The sequence below is a fragment of the Dendrobates tinctorius genome, unplaced genomic scaffold (assembly GCF_039654945.1).
Source record: "Dendrobates tinctorius isolate UK_male_01 unplaced genomic scaffold, ASM3965494v1 ptg000032l, whole genome shotgun sequence".
Lineage (NCBI taxonomy): Eukaryota > Metazoa > Chordata > Amphibia > Anura > Dendrobatidae > Dendrobates > Dendrobates tinctorius.
In genome coordinates this window covers 10,019,306-10,035,839 of record NW_027361700.1, presented here as the reverse complement: position 1 = coordinate 10,035,839, position 16,534 = coordinate 10,019,306, and positions in this window count along the sequence as shown.

Genomic DNA, 16,534 nt, shown 5'->3' with positions numbered 1-16,534 from the left:
ATTCTGTTAGTTGCTGCCCACTGCTCCAGTTTATTTTTATCTTTTTGAATCCTCTCTCTCTTCTCTAGTATTAGCTATCCCTCCTAGCTTTGTGTCATCACCAGCAAATTTAATCAGTTTACTCTCATTTCCTTCATCTAAATCATTGATAAAGATGTTGAACAATACAGGGCCCAGGACAGAGCCCTGTGGTACCCCACTTGAGATATTCTTCCAACTGGATGTGCAGCCATCTACGACCACTCTTTGGGTCCAATCACTTTTAATTTACTTGGTGATAGCGTGGTGTAGCCACCAATGTTGCTGTGGTGCTGGGCCTTTGGGCTTGTGCTGTGGGGTTTCTGGATCGCTTCTCCTTCCTGGTGTGATATCGCTTTGGCAACTTTAACCCACTAAGAGGCTTGCCGTCACGCGGCAGTGGGCTTTATACAGTTTGATTAGAATGTTACCCAAGAACCTCATGTTCAGTTTTGGAAATTATTGCTTAGCAGTAAGAGATTAGTAAGTTTTGGCTGTGCGATCCATGTCTTTTATTTTCTACAGCCTGAGGGAGGCGAACCTTCCCCTGCTGCAGGAGGGAAAGAGAAGAGAGACGGAGTTTCCTGCTGACAGGAGGGGGCGGGGAGAGCCCAGGGAGAGCATGCTGACACAGGGAGAGAGGAAAGAAAAGCGCACACTGTAGGAGAGGTTGGCACCAAGTAAATGCAGCGCGCAGATCAGAGAAGAGGGCACTCTGCTTCCCCGACGCGAGTGTGCTGGTCCTGTGACAGGTCATGATGCTGCTATCCAGAATAGAAGCTGTGGTGCTGGGGGGATTAGTCGTACCAGTAGTAGAAAGCGGAGCGTAAGGAGCCATCTCAGCAGAGCAGAGCATGCGGAGTCATCCCAGCAGAGTGGAGCATGCAGAGCCATCCCTGCAGAGCGGAGTGAGCGAAGTTAAACCAGGTGCCGTACACTATCAGACAGTACGCGGTGAGCGCCCTTTGTGTGAACGTGGACCCGCGCCAGCCTCCGTGACCAGAGGAGACTCCCCTGACAAGTCTGAGACAGACGCTAGTGCCTGCAGGCCTGGCGTGCACAGTGACAGACCTGACCTGAGAATAGTAGCTGGACTGACCGAGGAGTGCGGCATCTTTCCTGCGGTGACACGTTCTGAGTGTGGACTTGTGGCTAAGAGTGGTGATAGCAGGACACCCTCCACCGCCCAGCATCCTGTTGTTTTCCCCCGGAGGCCATTTCTTCATCGAGGACAGAGACTTGAGAGACTGCACGCGCCGCTGTTGCCTGTGCCACCGTTGGAACCCTGAACTTCCTCGCGACACAAGACTACAGTCCGATAAGTTTAACCTCTTTATTACTGAACACTCGTTCGTCCCTCACCTCCCCTGCCATCCTTGCAGTTCCGCCCTATTCCTACCATCACCCTACAAACCCTCACTCCCTGTGTGGAGCACATCCCCCTGTAAATAAACCTGTTTAAGCCTTGCTTTGCCTCCCCGTGCGTGAGTGCATCCCGCGTACCTGCAGGTTATTACACTGACATTTTATTAAAACATCAAAAATATATACCGTATATCACAGATATTTATGAAATTTCAAAATATCCTTTGAGACCATCATCAATCTGGAGAATGCAGTTCACTTATGCCACGTCCCTCCTGGTATGGCTGATGGGGAGGGACAACGCCAATCTTGACCACTGGCCAAGCAGTTCTAGTGATCAGCAGGGTTTTGGTGACCCTTATTCAAAGTTATGGCTGCTCCTGATCAAAGATCAATGGGGTTCATAGAAATCAGACCAATAAAATAGTGAAGCATATCCTATTGATATGACAATGCTTAGCACAGTGGAATAAAATCTATCCTGAAATATTGCTGTTTTTAAAGAGCCAGGACCATGGGCCTTGACAAAAGCTGGCACTACATTGACATCATCTGAAAGCAGGATTACAGTAAAAGGCAATACCTCTATTGTTCACCTGGAAACAAATGGCAGCATAACTCACAATAGGTCGTGGGGACAGCTGAGCTCCCCTTCTCTTAGGGTACCGTTACACTTAGCGATGCACCAGCGATCCCGACGATATGGATCGCTGGTGCATCGCTAAGTGGTCGCTAGTGAGCTGCCAAACAGGCAGATCTCACCAGCGACATAGCAGGGGTCGGGGGTCGCTACTTACCTGTCAGACGTGGCGATCCTGACGTCCTCCTGCCCACGTCCACGCGTTGCTCGTCGGCGCCACAGGAAGCCCAGCAGGAAGCGCCTGACGAGAAATGGTCCAGGACATTCTCGCGTGACCAGCGATGAGCAGCGGGGGAGCCGGTCGGAGGTAAGTATCAGACATAGCGATATCGCTAGCAATATCGCTGCTGCGTCACAAAATCGGTGACGTTACAGCGATATTGATAGCGATAGCGCTATTTGTAACAGGGCCTTTAAACACAGAGTGTGTCAACACCACTCTCAAAAAAAGTTGATTTTCAGACTGATAGTTTTCCTATGTCCATGTGTTTGCTGTAAAAGTAAATTTCTTCAGTTGTTCTAGTCGTTTATTAACCATGTGAGGAAAATATAATAAAAATATATAAAAAAATAAAAGAGAGTATGTTCATATGAAAGGGTATGTTTGAATAGGCATCATTGGTATATCATAAGAACACCCTGTCATGACTTCAGTGAAACACGCTGATTGTAAATACTGAATGGCAGTAGCACTAGAAAAGGACCATGACTAGGGATGAGTGAGTAGTGAAATACTCGGACTCGCTGTACTCGTTATGAGTAGCTCCTAATACTCGGGTACTTGTAACGAGTAGCGAGTCCAATGTAAGTCTATTGGAAATGCGAGTAATGGGCTCTGTGTGTGTGCTGGGCTGGGTGGGGACTGTGCGAAGACTGTGCTGGGCTGTGTGGGACTGTGCTGGGCTGTGCGGGACTGTGCTGGGCTGTGCAGGTACTGTGCGGGGACTGTGCTGGGCTGTGTGGCACTGTGCTGGCCTGTGCAGGACTGTGCTGGTCTGTGTGGTGACTGTGCTGGGCTGTGCAGGACTGTGCTGGGCTGTGCGGGATTGTGCTAGGCTGTGCAGGTACTGTGCGAGGACTGTGCTGGGCTGTGTGGCACTGTGCTGGCCTGTGCAGGACTGTGCTGGGCTGTGTGGTGACTGTGCTGGGCTGTGTGGGACTGTGCTGGGCTGTGCAGGTACTGTGCGGGCACTGTGCTGGGCTGTGCGGGACTGTGCTGGGCTGTGCGGGGACTGTGTCGGGCTGTGCTGGGCTATGCAGGGACTGGGAGGGAACTGTGCATGGCTGTGCGAGACTGTGCTGGGCTGTGCCGTATATTGCGAGGCGAGTAGTGAAATTTACTCGCCAGGATTCGAGTACCGTGAGTACCGTATTACTCGACGAGTACCGAATCCTAACGAGTATACTCGCTCATCCCTAACCATGACATATTGTCTGCTTTTAGCTCCATGTATCTATATCTCAGAGACAACATAGCCATTGCCAATGCTGGCCGAACCATGTGGACAAAGTGCCATGACATTTACCTAGCTCCGCTAACACTTTGTTAATTAGTGAAGGTAAAGCGGTCCCTTTCCATTTCCCCCATTGATTGGACATAGGTAACGTACCCTAGTGATTTGCCACCAATGTTTATGCTAGGACTATATACTTTGTCTGTTTTATAGTAAATCTCCCATTCAATACAATGTCATGACATGAGGAAATCCCTCCCTAGTGCATCCCTCCCGTACTGCATGCAAAAACTGTATGTCTGTGTCTATCACATTAGTCTGAATGAGGCATGCATGATTCCATTCCACAGAAACGACTCAATACCAATGTATGGATTGGATTTATCAGCTGAAGCAATTTCTGTAATAAATCTACCTTGTGTAAACATACCCTTGTAGTTCTCTACTTTCTAGCATTGGTGCTTCACATGCGAAGGTAAGACCAGATTTTCCTTAAGAATCAGGGCTTTTGGCTGTGAAGCCTGCTGTCTGCCCCAGATGGAAGATATTAAGATCTAGCAGTAAATATACACTCTAAGAGGAAAACAAACATTAATCCTGCAATCAGGAGAGGGTGTTGAGTCCAAGGTATAAGATGATACAAGGGAGTGTCCGATCCTTGGAGATAATGAGGTCTGGGAACTCAATTAACACTGCAAGATTCAAAAGACCTTTTGCAAACATTCCCCTATGACATTTCTGGCAGTGCTCACACTAGCAGTTCTGTTCTCTTGTGTAAGTCATCTTCATACTTTTCCCTTCAAAATGTTCAGGATTCTTTTATGGTTACATCACCAGCTTCAAGGTCTGTTAAATATATTAAGGCACACAAACTACCTACAAAAATAGTGCAGGCACCAGACAAAAGAAATGTTTCCATGACAGCTTGACCATTTGAAATTATTATTATACAACCCTTAATTTAATAAATATATTATGATGCATACAACAGTAATAAAGGGTGTATGTAAATGTAAAGAAGATTTCCCATCAAAGTTTTTATCCTCTTTATACACTGCTCAAAAAAATAAATGGAACACTCAAATAACACATCCTAGATCTAAATGAATGAAATATTCTCATTGAATACTTTGTTCTGTACAAAGTTGAATGTGCTGTCAACATAATCACACAAAAATCATCAATGGAAATCAAATTTTTGAACCAATGGAGGCCTGGATTTGGAGAGACCCCCAAAATGAAAGTGGAAGCAAGTCAAAATGAAAATCAAAACAAGACAAAATTAAAGTGGAAACAAGTCAAAATGATGCTCAGTATTGTGTGTGGCCTCCACGTGTCTGTATGACCTCCCTACAATGCCTAGGCATGCTCCTGATGAGGTTGCGGATGTTCTTCTGAGAGATCTCCTCCCAGACCTGGACTAAAGCATCCGCCAACTCCTGGACAGTCTGTGGTGCAACATGATGTTGGTGGATGGCACAAGACATGCTGTCCCAGATGTGCTCAATCGGATTCAGGTCTGGGGAATGGGCAGGCCAGTCCATTCCTTCAATGCCTTCATCTTGCAGGAACTGCTGACACACTCCAGCCACATGAGGTCTGGCATTCTCCTGCATTAGGAGGAACCCAGGGCCAACTGCACCAGCATATGGTCTCACAAGGGGTCTGAGGATCTCATCTCGGTATCTAATGGCAGTCAGGCTACCTCTGACGAGCACATGGAGGGCTGTGTGGCCCTCCAAAGAAATGCCACCCCACACCATTACTGACCCACTGCCAAACCGGTCATGCTTAAGGATGTTGCAGGCAGCAGGTTCACACTCAGCACATGTGACAGACGTGACAGAGTCTGGAGACGCTGTGGAGAGCGATCTGCTGTCTTCAACATCCTTCAGCATGACCGGTTTGGCAGTGGGTCAGTAATGGTGTGGGGTGGCATTTCTTTTGAGGGCCACACAGCCCTCCATGTGCTCGCCAGAGGTAGCCTGACTGCCATTAGGTACCGAGATGAATTAGAATCATAGAATCGTAGAGTTGGAAGGGACCTCCTGGGCCATCTGGTCCAACCCCCTGCTCAAAGCAGGATTCGCTAAATCATCCCAGTCAGATGTCTGTCCAGCCTCTGTTTGAAGACTTCCATTGAAGGAGAACTCACCACTTCTCGTGGCAGCCTGTTCCACTCATTGATCACTCTAACTGTCAAAAAGTTTTTTCTAATATCTAATCTGTGTCTCTTCCCATTCAGTTTCATCCCATTGCTTCTAGTCTTTCCTTGTGCAAATGAGAATAAAGTTGATCCTTCTACAATGTGACAGCCCTTTAGATATTTGTAGACAGCTATTAAGTCTCCTCTCAGTCTTCTCTTTTGCAAACTAAACATTCCCAAATCCTGCAACCTTTCCTCATAAGACAGGGTTTGCAGACCGGTCACCATTCTGGTCGCTCTTTTCTGAACTTGCTCCAGTTTGTTGATGTCTTTTTTAAAATGTGGTGCCCAAAACTGGACACAATATTCCAGATGAGGTCTGACCAAAGAGGAGTAGAGGGAAATAATGACTTCACGTGATCTAGACTGTATGCTTCTGTTAATACATCCTAGAATTGCATTTGCCTTTTTTGCTGCTGCATCACACTGTTGACTCATATTCAGTCTGTGATCTATTAGTATACCCAAGTCTTTTTCACATGTGCTGTCACTTAGCCCTATTCCTCCCATTCTATATATGCTTTTTTCATTTTTATTGCCCAGATGTAGTACTTTGCATTTCTCCCTGTTAAAAACCATTCTGTTAGTTGCTGCCCACTTCTCCAGTTTATTTAAATCTTTTTGAATCCTCTCTCTCTCTTCTCTAGTATTAGCTATCCCTCCTAGCTTTGTGTCATCAGCAAATTTAATCAGTTTACCCTCAATTCCTTTATCTAATATGGTCTGAGATCCTCAGACCATATTGTGAGACCATATGCTGGTGCGGTTGGCCCTGGGTTCCTCCTAATGCAGGACAACGCCAGCTCTCATGTGGCTGGAGTATGTCATCAGCAGTTCCTGCAAGATGAAGGCATTGAAGCTATGGACTGGCCTGCCCGTTCCCCAGACCTGAATCCAATTGAGCACATCTGGGACAGCATGTCTCGCTCCATCCACCAACGTCACGTTGCACCACAGACTGTCCAGGAGATGACGGATGCTTTAGTTCAGGTCTGGGAGGAGATCCTTCAGGAGAACATCCGCAACCTCATCAGGAGCATGCCCAGGCTTTGTAGGGAGGTCATACAGGCACGTGGAGGCCACACACAATACTGAACATCATTTTGACTTGTTTCCACTTTAACTTTGTCTTGTTTTGATTTTCATTTTGACCTGTTTCCACTTTCATTTTGGGGGTCTCTCCAAATCCAAACCTCCATTGGTTCAAAAATTTGATTTCCAGTGACAATTTTTGTGTGATTATGTTGCCAGCACATTCAACTTTGTACAGAACAAAGTATTCAATGAGAATATTTCATTCATTTTGATCTAGGATGTGTTATTTGAGCGTTCCCTTTATATTTTTGAGCAGTGTATATTGCAGTCATGATATTATATGGGCCAGACATAGATCTCCAAGAATCTGCCACCAGAGCTTATTTTAATTGAAAAGGGGAGTTACCAGTGTGAGACATGTTAGTAACACAGGAGAGTAGAACTGAACTTTTTCCCCTTACAAACACAGTTTTTCATTTCTCAGAGCTCTGTTTTATTGCAACAATATTGCAAGTAGTTTAAGGGAAATTCCAGCTCACCTGTTGCAGTTCAGTATGTTAGAGCGAAGAAATTCGTCCTGACTAGACATAGAGCAGAGAGCAGTCATCACACTGGTAACACCCCCTTTATTTACAATAAGCTCTGGAAGCAGATTCTCAGGGAGATCTTTGTCCGGCCCATAGATCTTAACAGCCTATTTACATAAGAAAAATGTGGATTTCTCTAGAATAAAACATCAGATAGCATATATCAAGGTATCACTTTATTCATCTTCCTTTGATCTACATGCCCATATAGATGGGTTAGGAGGGTTGATCCTCCTGACAGATTCTTTTTAACTGTTAGTTTGTTAATGTGGGTGTTCCTCTAAATTGTACTATGTGACTCCTCAGCTTTGTGTCAATTTTTTCCTGCAGCCTCCATATTGTAGAAGATGAGGAAGATAATGAATTCCATATACACCTATGTAAAACAATTATTTCTCCCATAGTGTTTGAGTGCTGATAATTGTGCTATTAAAATCTGCAACCGAAATGTGTTCGGTGGACGCTACTATATCTTGCAAACTGATGGACAAGTCTAGGTTTTAGGAATGCCAGGAGAAGTTATTATCTGCGTAACGGCATTGTGACAATAGTAAAATTTGGATAATGCTATGCGGTTGTTTTTGAGGAGTCTGTCTAACCACCTTAGTTCCAGTGATGGAAAATCTTATTGCTTAATTACACTAAAACATTTGAGTAATTGTATGCTTCCAACTTTGTGGAAAAGTAATTTTTATGTTCTCCATGATTGTGCACCAGTGCTAAAAGCAAAGTCCATAAAAGCAATGAAGGAATGAAGGGTGAGTCCTGACATCAAACCCATTCAATACCTTAGATATAAACGGAGAAAGTGAGGCAGACTCTTTCATCCACTATTGGTGTCTGACCAATATTCTTCTGAAAGGATGGTCAAAAATTCCAACATATACTTGCACAAAATTCTTCCAGAAGAGTGAAAGCTGTTTTGGCTGCAAAGGAGTTAAACTACATATTAAACCCTTAGTGACTGAGCCAATTTGCAGCTTAATAACAGGGCAATTTTTACAATTCTGACCACTGTCACTTTATGAGGTTATAACTCTGGAATGCTTTAATAGATCCCGCTGATTCTGAGATTGTCTTTGCGTGACATTTTTTACTTCATGTTAGTGGTAAAATTTCTTCAATATGACTTGCGTTTATTTATGACAAAAATGGAAAATTTTGCGAAAATGTTTAACATTTTGCAATTTTCAAACTTTAAATTTTTATGCCCTTAAATCAGAGAGATATGTCACAAAAAATACTTAATAAATAACATTTCCCACATGTCTGCTTTACATGAGCACAATTTTGGAACCAAAATTTTTTTTGTTAGGAAGTTATAAGGGTTAAAAGTTGACCAGCAATTTCTCATTTTTACAACAACATTTACAAAACCATTTTTTTAAAGGACCACATCACATTTGAAGTCACTTTGAGAGGTCAATATGACAGAAAATACCCAAAAATGACACCATTCTAAAAACTGCAACCTTCAAGATGCTCAAAACCACATTAAGGAAGTTTATTAACCCTTTACCTGCTTCACAGAAACTGAAGCAATGTGGAAGGAAAAAATTAACATTTAACTTTTTTACAAACACTTTACTTCAGAACCAATTTTTTTATTTTCACAAGTGTAAAAAGAGAAAGTGAACCAAAAAATTTTTGTGCAATTTCTCCTGAATACGCCGATACCCCATATGTGGGGGAAAACCTCTGTATGGGCGCACGGCAAGGCTTGGAACGGAAGGAGCGTCGTTTGACATTTTCAATGCAGAATTGGCTGGAAATGAGATCGGCCGCCATGTTGCGTTTGGAGAGCCCCTAATGTGCCAAAACAGTGGAAACCCTCAACAATTGACACAATTTTGGAAACTAGACCCCTTAAGGAACTTATCTAGATGTGTGGTGAGCACTTTGAACCTCTAAGTGCTTCACAGAAGTTTATAATGTAGAGCCGTGAACATAAAAAATATTTCTTTCCACAAAAATGATCTTTTTGCTCCCAAATTTTATTTTTTCAAGGGTAACAGAAGAAATTAGACCCCCAAAGTTGTTGTGCAATTTGTTTTGAGTATGCCTATACCCCATATGTGGGGGTAAACCATTGTTTGGGCGCACATCAGAGCTCAGAAGGGAAGGAGCGCCGTTTGACTTTTTAAATGCAGAATTGGCTGGAATTGAGATTGGACGCCATTTGAAGAGCCCCTGATGTGCCTAAACAGCGAAAAAATCGACAAGTAACACCATTTTGGAAACTAGATCCCTTAAGGAACTTATCTAGATGTGTGGTGAGCACTTTGGACCCCAAAGTGCTTCACAGAAGTTTATAATGCATAGCAGTGAAAATAAAAAATGATTTTTTTCCTCAAAAATGATTTTTTAGCCTGCTATTTTTTATTTTCACAAGGCTAACAGCAGAAATTGGACCACAAAAGTTGTTGTGCAATTTGTCCTGAGTACACTGATACCCTATATGTAGGGGAGAACCACTGTTTGGGCGCTTGGGAGAGCTCGGAAGGAAAGGAACGCCGTTTTGCATGGATGATAGCAAAATCTGCAAGCCTGTGTAGTACTGTATTAGAATCTGCTGTTAGTACTAGGGAAGGAGCGCCATTTTGGAATGCAGACTTTGATGGAATGTTCTGCGCGCGTCATGTTGCGTTTGCAGAGCACCTGATGTTCCTAAACAGTATAAACCCCCCACAAGTGACCCCATTTTGGAAACTAGACCCCCCATGGAGCTTATCTAGATGTGTGGTGAGCACTTTGAACCCCCAAGTGCTTCACAGAGGTTTATAACGCAGAGCCATGAAAATAAAAAATAATTTTTTTCCTCAAAAATAATTATTTATCCCACTATTTTTTATTTTCACAAGGGTAACAGGAGATTTGGACCACAAAAGTTGTGCAATTTGTCCTGAGTGCGCTAACACCCAATATGTAGGGGGGAACCACTGTTTGGGCGCATGGGAGAGCTCGGAAGGGAAGGAGCGCCATTTTGCATGGATGATAGCAAAATCTACAAGCCTGTGTAGTACTGTATTAGAATCTGCTGTTAGTACTACACAGGTTTGTAGATTTTGCTATCGTCCATGCAGGTTTACTTTTTTGATATGGACCAGCAACCGGAAGCTTGCTAGACCTCGGTCATGTGTTCTTGATGTGGACTTCTCTTTGTTTGACGCGCATTGTCTGAGAGCAGTGAGGCTGCATCTTCAGAAACTTACGTTCCAGTTGCTTAGCGACTGAGTGCCTACAGCATACACGCGTCTTCCGGACATACGTTCCAGCAACCGGAAGTCTGTTAAGTTCCGGTCACGTGTTTGTGATGCGGGTCTCTTTCTGCTTGCCACGTATGGTTTGAGAGCGGTGAGGCCGTGTCTCTAATGGTTGTTGATTTTGATTCATGCTACAAGAACCGGTAATGTTAGTACTAGTCAGGTAATGCTATTTGGTTATTAGCTGATCTTCATGTGGTTCAACAATCCGGAAACCACCCAAGCGTGAGTTCCACACACCGGAAATTGCATGGAACAGCATTATTGGCTTAACCATATACATGCAAAATGGGGGAGATGTTACAGACCATTTTCTTTAAGGACTACCCTATAGGAAGTGGTGAGTTTATTTCAAGATATACCACCTTCTATTTAAAGACATCCCTGCCTTCCTTTCACTCTCTGCAGAACAGCGTAGAGTGGAGGGACTATATGCCTCTTTACCTTAGCACTTAAGCACTTTATCTCCTACTACAAGCTAGTCCCCTGATTCAGCTTGGAAGAAATGCATTGGGACAACTTATGAGGGAGAGTGCAGGCCGCATTTAGCACAGGGGTAGATGAGGACTGCCCTTATTAGGGCGGGAGTTTTGGGGACAGTATACTGCTAGCCCTATAGGGACTGACAGGGTATTGTCTTTCCCATGAGTTGCCTGATGAATCATCTGTGATCCAAATGCAAAGTGCAAATGCCTAAATGCAAACTGATAATATTGGCCTATTAGAGTCAATAGTATTGTGCAAAAAAGGGGGGAAAAGATGTCTCCCAGCAATCCACTAATAGCTGCCTAAACTAGTATACATCAACAATAGGTATCCAAGAAAGAAATCATATAGAATAATAAAAACCACTCTTACCCATAGTCCCTCTCTAAGGATCCCGGAACACGCAGCCCCAACGCGCATTTCGCGTTGGCTTCCTCTGGGCTGTGTGTTCTGGGATTTAGGCATTTGCACTTTATGCTGCAATGATTGTGTATCCAATATAGAGATGCTACGTGTACCACCTTCCCACCTCTTTATATATACAGTATCTAAGGCCCGGTTTACATTTTTCTTTGTTTGTCCCTCCCCTGAATTTAATTTTGTATTGCATGTTTTTATGAATTTTGTGTGATGGTTTTTCCATCTGAATAAAATATTGATTTTTCATCTAAAATCTACTTTTTAGGTATACACTCTGTTGTTTTGTATATTATTATTTAGTGAGTGTTGCAATTGGGATATTTCCCTGGTCCCTTCAAGACTTAAATAGAGGACCATTCATGATGTAGTGATAATGTATTCTGTTCTAATTTGTATATACCTCGTCCAAGTGTCTGTGGTGAAATATGTAAGGAGGTGGCTGGGAACCTCACGTGCCTCCTCTCCCCTGGACACTGTTCACACAATTGCATGCAGCTTCTGTGTTTGGTCTCACCCTAAAGAAAGGAAGTTTGTATGAATTGTAAGAAATGCGGAACCATGTATTTCACTGCACTTCACAGCCCAGTAACTAGAGCACACTTGTGGCCAGTGAAAGCAGAGGAGAGAGGGAAAGTGAGCTCTGGATACTGGGCTGTGACATGGTGAAACACTGCCCACTGCCCAGTCAATCAGGGGGAGTGTGTGTGACTGTCTCACGCTTTGGTGATGTAAAGGAGTGTAGAAGATGGAAGTCAGCAATGGCTGCAGCCATAGGTCACGTGATCGGGACAGAGTGTGCAGTGATAGCGCCGCTCACAGGCAAATATAGTAACATAAGGTATTTACAAAAATACTTATTTAAAAGGTTTAAATTGATGGGCGCATTATACATTTTAGTGGATCATCTTTTTATTACCAAGGATGACCCCTTGTAGAATATCTTATAGCAATATATAGCAGTGCAAAAGCACCCATAATTGATGGACTACAGAAAACAGAAAACCCACATTGCCCAGTACCCTGAGGCGAGTTTTGCATGTAGTTTCGTTAGGTGGGTTTCATGGGGTTTTATTCATTTTTGAGCATCATTATTCAACCTGACAGGTTCCCTTTAAAATAAATATTCAGAACTCTGATATAATCAAAGTTTCATCTCTCTCTGTCAAACTGCTCTAGTCATGCTATTTATGCCTATTTCATTTGGCTAAATGGCTCTGTCATTTGTACAATTAAAATAAAGATAGGGATAGGTGACAGACAAAATATTCATGAGAACAATATGATCAGACAGGTTGAAATAGAAGTTGTCCAATCCCTGTATTGTTGACAACAAAGAACTTGTACTTCTAGCAGGCTTCCGTTATTACATTTTCTGAAAAAGGTGGGTATCAACCATTACACCTGGGCGGGTATTCAGCTTTTCCAGTATCAAAAGGAAGGCATATTTAGCTATGAAGCAATACAATAGACAGATTTGCCATTCAGGATTCTTGTCTGGTTCAATAAAAATAGGAACTATTATTGAGGACCTATTAGTTGTCATCCAGTTTTCCTAAAACCTATTTCTCCGTGAAACTGCTGAACATAATCATTTTAAATTTGACAATAAAAGTCAACTCAATTGATGGTGGTTTAGGAACAATAACAAAATGTTTCCAAATTATTTTTTAAAACATTTATCTTTAAAAAAATATGTCTTTGTTGGTTAATTTTTATGTGTCTTTTTAGAAGTTACCAAAGGGTTTCTCCAAATGAAAAGCTGTTTTCTGCCGGGAGTTACCTGAGAGGCCCCTGGGATTCCGAGTGAGCATACTGTACTCAACAAAAATAGTATTTATTCTTTAGAATGTGAGATTTCTGGTCTGACCGTTACTATGGGTACTTGGAAAACAAATGATACACATTAAGGCAAGGCACAGAGAAAGAAAGCATGTCATTCACATGTGAAAGGAAATATGATGAATGGGGTAGAATAAACATAGGGAAAAAATATAAAGAGCCGGAAATAACAATAAAAAAAAAATACAAGAAACAAATCAGTGAAAACACGAAACACACAACAAAAGCACAAAAATTCCAATGAACAGAGTTACATAGAAAGTAAAGAGACAGATGCAGATAGGGGATCACCAATTACCTTTGTAATAGACCACTTGGGTGGTAGGAGACATAAATTACCCTTAAAGGGGTTGTCCAGGACTTTTTTTTTTACTAGGGACCAAAACACTAACAGGCAGATAGCTGTTAACGACCTGCCTGTTCTACCCAGTGCCAGTTCAGAGCAGTCACCAACCACTCCTGCCAGCGACTCAGCTGCTCCTCGTCAACAGAGCAGTTCTTCCTCTTCTATGCTGCTCTGTCGATGGGGCGTCACTGCTGTCTTCATACTGATTGAAAGCTGGCTCCTGGCAGTTAGGCAGCAGGGAGCAAGCTGTTTATCAGTATGATGTTGGCTTCACACCCAATCAACAGAGCAGAGTGGAAAGAAGCTGCTGCTTTGTCTACGTGATGTCAATGGAAACTGCTGAATCGCAAGCAGGAGCAGTCAGGGACCACTCTATGCTGGCAGAGATTACAACTACCTGCTTTTTTTTTTTGACATGCAGTAAAAAAAATTACAGAGTCCCAGATAACTTCTTTAAGTTAATCATAATTATACTAAGGTAGACAATTTTGCGGTGAGGTATGTTCTTCTCTGAAATGGATCAGGTACTATTGTTTAACCCCTGCCCTAGAGACAAAAAACAGTAATCTGCATAATCTTAAGTTTTAATAATTAATGACAAATGAAAAAAGACAAAGTGCATGCAGTTTATTTGAAGATGGTTCCCTTTAAATGTAAATTATTTAAAATATTAGCGCTTCTTGTATTTCACCAAGAGCTTACGTAATATGTAGAAGGCAGATGGAATCCCTATGTCACCTTATTATGGACCTGTAGGAACTCAAGGGGTTTTAGCTCACTCTTTCCTTTCTCTAGTAATCAGGGCTGTGCGTCTTCCATTTTGCTTGCGGCTCTCGTATACAGAAGTTACTTTAAGGCTTGAATCAGATTTACCGTATAAAAAAATCGGTCCGATTTTGACGGCCGAGAATCGCACAAATGAACAGTGAATTGTATGTAATCCATTTGCAATGTGAGGATGCAATTTCATCGCATCTAGTAACAGTGTGACATCTGTATGGCATCAGTATGCAATGCGATTTTAGCATGAGCTTTTACATACAGCAGTTCACTCTATGTAAAAGCTCATGTTAAAATCGCATTGTAAAACACAGCTGTAAACATTGTTTTAATACCAATTAATCTTCAAAATATACATATATTTATAAACATACCACTCAAACCTATTTCCTAGAATGTAGGATAGGTAATACTAAACATGACAGATAAACATACTGATCTCATAGTTACAGAACTATAGACAAGATCAAATAGTGTCTTACACAAAAATACTAAAAAATAAATTTTTATTGAAAAATATCATTAAAATTCATACAGGAAAAATGTATACATTGGTGCCTCAAACCAGACAACATGAAGGAATCAGATTGAGGGGAACAACCACAATTCACAAGGATCAGGGCTTCGCGCTTTATGCACATATTACTAAAAAAGAGTTTTTATATTCAAAAATCTTGGACAAAATATGCTAAATAGGCTAAGAAAGCTCAAAATATAAAGTCCATGACTCAAAATGCTAAAATAGTTAGCAAAAGTGCAAATGCAAAATTCACAGTATATTAGTAACCTCCACATGTCCAGATCCGACTATCTGAAACCTGTCATACATCTCTAGCCTTGAATGAGGGCCCATGCAGCGCTCAATCCAGCTGCATAGCCACAGAAAAGCGAAAAACCCAGTTCAAGACTATGTGCACACGTTGCGGATTTTGCTGCGGATCCGCAGCGTTTCAGGCCCTGCGGGTCCGCAGAAGAATCTGCTGCGTTGTACGGTACCATTTTACTCTATGTTAAATGAAAACCGTTTTGCACATGCTGCGGAATTTTCCGCACGTTTTCTCTGCGGTTTCAAATCTGCAGAAAGAAATGACATGTCACTTCTTTTCTGCAGATTCCGCTGCGGTTTACCATCTCCTCCATTGTAGAGTTGATAAACCGCAGGGCAAAACCGCAGGTAAACCGCAGGTCTTTTGACCTGAAATTTACTTGCGGATTTTACAAAATCTGCGGGGAGAAATCCGCAGCACCTAAAAACTACATGTGCACATACCCCAATTGTTCCTACCCAAGATGGTGGTCCCCACAAAATGTAATGTCCAGTGACAAGCTGATCCTCCAGACCCCGACGCGCATTTCGCACGGCAAGTGCTTCTTCCTGGGGGCGTGTCTAAGAGCGGGCATAAACTGCATAAACGGGCTGTTACCCATAGTACTGATCAATAGAGTGCATAGCACATACCCAGATCTAGCCCAATAAGGCAAAAAGCACACATGTGCCGATTGGTGAAAAGGTAAAACTATATACAATACAATCAGTCCAGAAATTAATTCTAGAGATTATTGTAATACTACTAACTTTGCAAAATGATCCTATAAAAAACTCTCAAAAATGGATGACCAGCAAACACTACATAGCCACAAGAAGCTGTATATTGATCATGAGATAGGACAGAAGGTCGCCTCCCCTGCAGGAAAGAGACGAACCATTCATGGCCATTACCCAGTATATACATCGAAGTCGGTATGGTCATCAATGATTGTTTTCTAAAAAGAAAAAAAAAAATATGAAAATTTTTTTTTAAAAGTGCATAGTGTCAAAGTGCAAATATAATATAGACCACCCAAATATACACCACTAAATTAATACAAAAAAATGAAATAAATATAATATGACCAGAATTGGCAATTCTATAATAAGAAGCTGAATCAGTACAAAAATATATGCAAAAGTGACTATTTTAGTAAAATGTCAAGGTCAATCACCAGACATACACATATAGTATAATATACACAATTACATTGATCACAAATCATGAAAGCACATAAAGGACAGAAAACAGACAACATAATGACATCCATAGAAAATCTCAATAAT